This window comes from Herpailurus yagouaroundi, unplaced genomic scaffold, assembly GCF_014898765.1.
Source record: "Herpailurus yagouaroundi ecotype Mexico unplaced genomic scaffold, PumYag 141, whole genome shotgun sequence".
Lineage (NCBI taxonomy): Eukaryota > Metazoa > Chordata > Mammalia > Carnivora > Felidae > Herpailurus > Herpailurus yagouaroundi.
The window spans coordinates 10,834,353-10,841,243 of NW_024412396.1; the positions used below are offsets into that span (position 1 = coordinate 10,834,353).

Sequence of the window (6,891 nt, forward strand, 5' to 3'; positions counted from 1 at the left end):
TATTAAAACGAATCTATAACTTCAAAGCTTACATGCATTCATAGGCCCATATATGACTTTGCTGGTGAATTTTACTAAATAAGAAATAGCACATATTTTTTATAAAGTCTTCAGTAGGATTGAAAAAGAGAAAACACTTGATTTTAGAAGGCTAATATAATCTTGATAGATTCAACAAGGACATAATTATAGGGCTGTGTCATGAATATAAATTAAATATCTTAAGTACGTTTCACAAAATGTTTAAAGGAACATACATATTTGGTTTACAAAATTTCAAAATTCAGTCACTGTAATGTGCATTTATAGAATAAGAAAAATATACCGCTATATCAATAGATAAGTATAAAGCACTTTATAAAAAAGATACATCATGCGGGGCGCCTGGGTGGCGCAGTCGGTTAAGCGTCCGACTTCAGCCAGGTCACGATCTCGCGGTCCGTGAGTTCGAGCCCCGCGTCGGGCTCTGGGCTGATGGCTCAGAGCCTGGAGCCTGTTTCCGATTCTGTGTCTCCCTCTCTCTCTGCCCCTCCCCCGTTCATGCTCTGTCTCTCTCTGTCCCAAAAATAAATAAACGTTGAAAAAAAAAATTAAAAAAAAAAAAAAGATACATCATGCAAATACTAAGAGCTGATGTTGCCATACTATTATAAGACAGTAAAATGTAAGGCAAAAAGCATTACTGGAGATAGAGAACATTTAATAATGATAAAGGTTTAATTCAGCAAGAAGAGAACAATTCTAAATTTGTAAGCACCGAGTACCATAGCATTAAAAAAAAAAAAAAATCGCTTCTCGGCCTTTTGGCTAAGATCAAGTGTAGTATCTGTTCTTATCAGTTTAAAATAAATAAAACCAAAACAAATGTTGGAAATACAAGGAGAGATAGAAAAGTCCACTATCCAAGTAGGAGATTAACACATGGAACAAGCAAATAAAAAATATCAGTAAAAGTATTGAAGATTTCAACATAAGCAAACATGACATAAGGAACCTATTTTAGAAGCCACACCTGATAACTGTAGACAATTACATGAAACTATTACAAAATTGAATATAAGCTGAACCACAAAGGAAATCTCAAATTTCAAAGGATTAAAATCACAGAGAATTTGTTCTCCGGTTATAGTAAAAGTTAAGATAAAAGTTAATAGCAAGATAAGAAAATCTCCAAATGTTTCGAAATAAAGTGTATACTTGTAAAAATGTTCATGGGTGAAAAAAAAAGTAAAGAATGGAAATATTTTGAACTAAAAGATAAATCTTGAGGGATGCTGAATTGTGGGAGGTAACCATGCTTGGAGATTTATGGCTTTGCATACAAATATTATAAGCAGAATTTCATAGCTTTGAATCATCCGTTAGGAAGCCTAAATTGTCATCAGGGAGAAAAAAGTAAAAATTAATGAAGTAGAAAAAAATGTACAGAGAAAAACCATAACTCCTATCTTTGATAATACAAATAAGTATTTGTATAAGTAGTTGCCTATATTTTTAGAAAGGCCCTTATGACAGCACATTCAATGGTATTGGAGGAATCTATAATGGGAAAAGACAACATGGAGTTTATGAAATTCCCCAATGGGAGAATTACAACATAGACTCTTAGGGTTTTGGAGCAATCCACACCATTCCTACAGAGAATTATATACCTTTCAAGAAGTTCTTGGTATGCTTCTACACCCTGGAAAAGACACCATGACCATGGCTATCAAGTGGCCATGTGGCCAGAACTACGATAAGGTAGGTTCCATCAGATCTATCAGGTCATAAGTCAGATGGACCCAACAGCAATCTATTGTAAGATGGAAGTGGTACGTCTGTGATTGGGCATTAGTGCCAGAGGACTCCATTAATTTGCATGAGCAAGTATTCCTGACCCCTATCTCATCAACTACTGTTGCCCTATCAACTGTTAGTTTTCAGTTGCTGTACTTTCAGAATTCACTACAACATTTAAACTCAAGACACACTGTTCCTGGGCACCTGTAGCCAATGATCAACTAGTGGGTGGATGTGGACAGACATTAGGAACTGGACATTTCTGTATTCACCAAGAAAGACTCCCTGACCCTGCATTTCACAAGACCATCAGGAATGTTTTTATGAGAGGGACACCAGTATCAAAGGGAGTTTATTGGTGGCTTCTGTCATGTGTAGGCTGGGGTTGGTGGTAGGAAAGGTGGTCACAGAACTGAGCTCATTAACAGCAATAGGGATAATATTATCTCAAAGCAGGTGGTACACTAAACTTCTAGAAGCCACAGAGCCATACTTACCATAATGATCTGCAAAGTTGGAGAGAGAGCCGTGAAAGCTTAACCCTCTGGGCAAAGGGGGTGAACATTCAATGATGGTGCTACTCAACATCTAAAATATTCTTAAAGAGCAAATATGGGGGTGCCTGGGTGGCTCAGTCGGTTAAGCGTCTGACTTCGGCTCAGGTCATGATCTCGCGGTCCGTGAGTTCAAGCCCCGCGGCAGGCTCTGTGCTGACAGCTCAGAGCCTGGGGCCTGTTTCAGATTCTGTGTCTCCCTCTCTCTCTGACCCTCCCCCATTCATGCTCTGTCTCTCCCTGTCTCAAAAATAAATAAACGTTAAAAAAAAATTAAAAAAAAAAAAGAGCAACTATGGAGAAGGAAGAGGCCAAGGGCAACCTTACAATAAAAATTAAAATCCCTGTTCAATTCCCTGACCTGAGCCAGTGACAAAACCAAACCAACTGACTAAAAAGGTGAACAAATCTCCAGGAGGAAAGACCCTACAATACCCCAGCAAGTATATAAGATTTTCCCCGTAATTTCCCAAAATGACCTAGGCTATTTAAGTAGATGATTGATTGTACATTGGGGGAAAGGAGGATCTTACATTTTGAGGAATATTAGACACAAAGTCTGAGTTAATGTTTGTTATCTAATGATCCCAAAGCATCGTTATACTCTTTGTTAGGATAGGGGGTACATAGGGCCCACTAACGTTCTTCTTGTAAGTTTTTCCCAGAGAAAGAGATCTACTGAAAAGGAAAAATGGTTCTAGAATTTATAAGGAGTGGTTCTGAGCTGTGAAAAGTGTGGACTACAGTGGATGCTCTGCCACACTGCCCACCCCTCCTCATAGCAGCGAAAGACTCAACTTCTGAGAGTAATGCAGGATGACAGGCTTCAGCCGTCAGTCCTCTCCAGGAATTATCCTTGGCTAAAGAGGACTACTTTGCCTAATGTTGCAATCCCTTTCCTGGGAGTAGTCAGCATCCAATTATTGGTAAATATGCAGGTATAAATACCCAGCCTTTTTACCTCAATTTGGGATAACTCTGAAGGGCCATGTCAGTTTTAGAGCTCACAATGCAGTTCAGTGAGGTCTTTGTTGTGAGTATATCTTAGCCCACCACTTCCCTTTCTTCAGTTCTGCTTTCTTCTCTTCCACCATTGGCAGTGGTGTCTTGGAGTGAGTTTGTACTGGATTATGGGAGCCAATAAATAAATTTGCAGAGATCTCGCAAGCTTATTGATGTCAGATTGTCAGCTTAAAATCAGTCATGGTGGGAGTATTTACACCATAGACATCAGCAAACTCTACAAATCAGGGCTTCCCACCAATGCCATCCCAGGGAAACAAGTTAGTATTTACCAGTACAACACTACCCACAGGTGTTGATCAGAGTGTTCCCTTTTAAATTTCCTACGTATGAATCTGTGTCTGCATCTGCTTTCCAGGAAATCTGACTTGAAAGATGTAGATCTATCAGGTAGTGATAGATCTTTAATTTATTTCTATAACCTAGTACATAGAAACGAAGCACAAGAAGTACTTGAGTCAAGGCACGAATTCTAATCAGTACTTGGTAGAAAATAGGGTGATCAACTTGTCCTGGTTTCCCAGCGCCTTCCCTGGTTTTGGCATGAAAAGTCTCATGTCTCAGGAAACATTTCAGTCCCAGGCATACCAAAATGGCTGGTTAACTAGTAAACAAGTAGGTAATCTAGAGCAGAAAAGGCTAAGCTTAAGGTATTGGGCCAATTTGGTGGTTAGGGCAGGTGTTTTAGTGCGGAGCCAGCAGTAAGCACATTACTTGGGGATTACTTTTGGGGATTGCAGGGATGGTTGTTGATGGTGATCTGATCAAGCAGGCCGTAGGCTTCTAAAACAAGGATGCAGTCATGGATCTGGGATTTGAGGGCAGGATTCTAGTACCCCAGAGCATTAGTGAAGGTAAGACAGTACTCTGGTCAGGGAGGAGAGAGCAGAACGTGAAGGAAAGGACACAATGCAGCGATTCCCCTGCTGTCTGAAAATAGATGGTGTAAAGTGAGCAGTTACCATGAATTTATTAGGAAAATTATTGGAGCGTTCTCAGACCCCCCAAAAATCACCTCTCTTAGGCTTTTCTGATCCCTTAAGAAACATCTTGCTAAGGGATGCACAAAATACATTGGGACAAAGCACACATGCTCACAGACACCCTTCAAAGCTATGGTGGTCCGATGCTGACAGGCTGAGTGTAGTTTCAGGGGAAGGAGCTTGGCAGGACCACTCTTGCTGCTGGGGTGCGTGGTGCCTGTACAATGGATCACTGCAAAACAAATGCAGAATGCAATATTTTTACTTTCAGACTTTTTCATAAAAGCAAAAGTCCTCCTTGCATTTCTTTCAGTTAGAAAAATAGGGGGTAAGGTGGGTCTGTGATAAAAGTGAAGTGGCCTAACTCTAACTTTCAAAACACGGTACACACCTGTGTTGAGATACCACTCGAATTCACAGCTTAATCACAGAGAACCAAGTATGGGCCTCATTTCTACAAGGTGTGGAGAATTGGGGGTAGTAAAATCTATAAAACTTGATTAACTCACAGTTGCTGTAAGTTAGTGATGGGGTTCTTTAATTCATCTTTGAGCCTGGGGCAAATCTGCACCTGTAGGAGCAAACTAAATGACCCTGGCTGTAGGCTTTAGAGGGCTTTATTTGGGTAACTACTAACACTGAGTATTGAAAGTTTTTTTGTTTTTTTTTTTTGTTTTTTTTTTTTTTTTTTTTTTTGTCCTGAGCACTAAGTGTACCTAGTCCACGAGAGTGAGGGTGACACAGTGTCTGAGGTCCAGACCCTGTCTGGAGCCCAGGACTCAAGTTTATAAGGAACACAATTCATATCAAAAATCCAAGTCTGTCATCTAGGACAGTGAGGCCATGACCAAACCAGAATGATGTCTCTGTCTTGTAACAAATCCAGGAGGTATGTCTGTAATCTCTTTACAACCATCTTCGAACAGGAAACACCAACCAGCCTAGAAGGTGGGCAAATTTTTCTTTCATCTTCTTTGTTCTCATCTTCCTCTTCCCAGCTCCTGGCTAACAGAGCATTTCCAGTCTTGATACCTGACAGTTTAATTTGTATTTTCCCGGTCCAGAATGGTAACTTTAGTCAAATACAAGGAAAATTTTATAGTATCGCTATCCAAAAGTTTTTTATAATATGGCCAAATTGGTTATTCTCCATATTAGGCAATAGTCTCTTGAGTCAGAAATATATTTTATATTGGTAAAAAGAAAACTCAGGATTTTTGTGGAAGAGCAAAGAGCGAAGAGTACTAACTAGTGAGAGTGAATATAGGAAGAGGCTCATGGTCAATGCCATTGATAGCTGTACAAATGTGCTTCATTTTTAATCTGGGCCATGTTTCAAGAGAAAGCCCTTTAAACAACATTCTCTGTATTAATCTCTAGTCCCACAAGTGTTAAATGACAGCATTCTTTAATCATATAATGAGTTAGATTAGAAGCTGAATTACAGCTTGGTAGAAAATGGCAAAGAAAATATTTGATTAAAATTAGGTTTTTATAGAAGTCTATTTATAAAAGCATTTTTATGTATTTTTATGATATTAAAGTCTATGCATTTCAACACAGAGTGTTTGGCTGCCTTTTATTTGGAGGGCACCATGATAAACCTATGGGATTTGTTCTTAAATGAGTACCACATAGCTCCTGTCCTTCAAGACCTTATTATAAAATAGACAACAGGTGAAATTAAGCATCAAGCCTGATTCTTCATCCCTTTAAAGGGAATTGAGATTCACCATTCATTTTTAGCAGATGAAGACTTGATGAAATAAATGTGGTAAGAAGTTGAATTGGGTAATGGAACTTCACTATAACTTTAGGTGGTAGTCTGGGCATGGGGATCATCTAGGTTGAGACCATTACAAAGGATGTGCCCTCTGTCATTTCCATACTAATAGCCCACCAGCCATACTGCATCCATCTGGGACCTGCTATCAGCTTTTCAGGTACTTGGAGCTTCTTCTCATACCATATCCCTTTTCTCATCCAGCATATATCTTTGATGTGCAATATCAACAACAATGCCACCCACAAATGATTTTTGCAGACATGTATACAAGTGTGATAAGGAAAAAAACTGGTTTATTATTTATAATTTCTGAGGAGAATGATTCAGGACAACAGGAGCAGTTTATTTACTTTTTCACTGAGGATGCTGTCAAGTGATAGGTTTGAGAAGACAAAATGGGAGGAACTAAAATGCTTTGTGTCAGGAAAGGAGAGTGGTGAACAGAGGCCCTGGAGAGGTAAAAGCAGCCTCAATGGACACTGCGGGTGGTGGTGGGGGGCGGGGGGGTGAGGGAGAACGAGACTAAGTGGTCGGTGGCCTCCGTGGAGCTTTCAGACAAGAACCTAGAAGTCTGCTGGCGACTTTTGTCATCCAAGTAATATGTACACTGTGAGGTAAGCCTCCTTACATATCTCCCTCAATGAGACCAATAAAAATCTCATTTGCTCACTGGTGTTGGTGGAGAGGCTGTTTTGTTTTGTTTTGTTTTGTCTGAGACTGTAGGATGGAGACAACAAATACTCCATCCTTTAAAAACAGAGGC

At 39.6% G+C, this 6,891-nt stretch overlaps 1 pseudogene; it reads left to right on the top strand.

Annotated features, from left to right (window-relative positions):
* Window positions 1-787: 787 nt before the first annotated feature.
* On the top strand, window positions 788-904 carry LOC121032536 (uncharacterized; annotated as a pseudogene).
* Window positions 905-6,891: the final 5,987 nt, after the last annotated feature.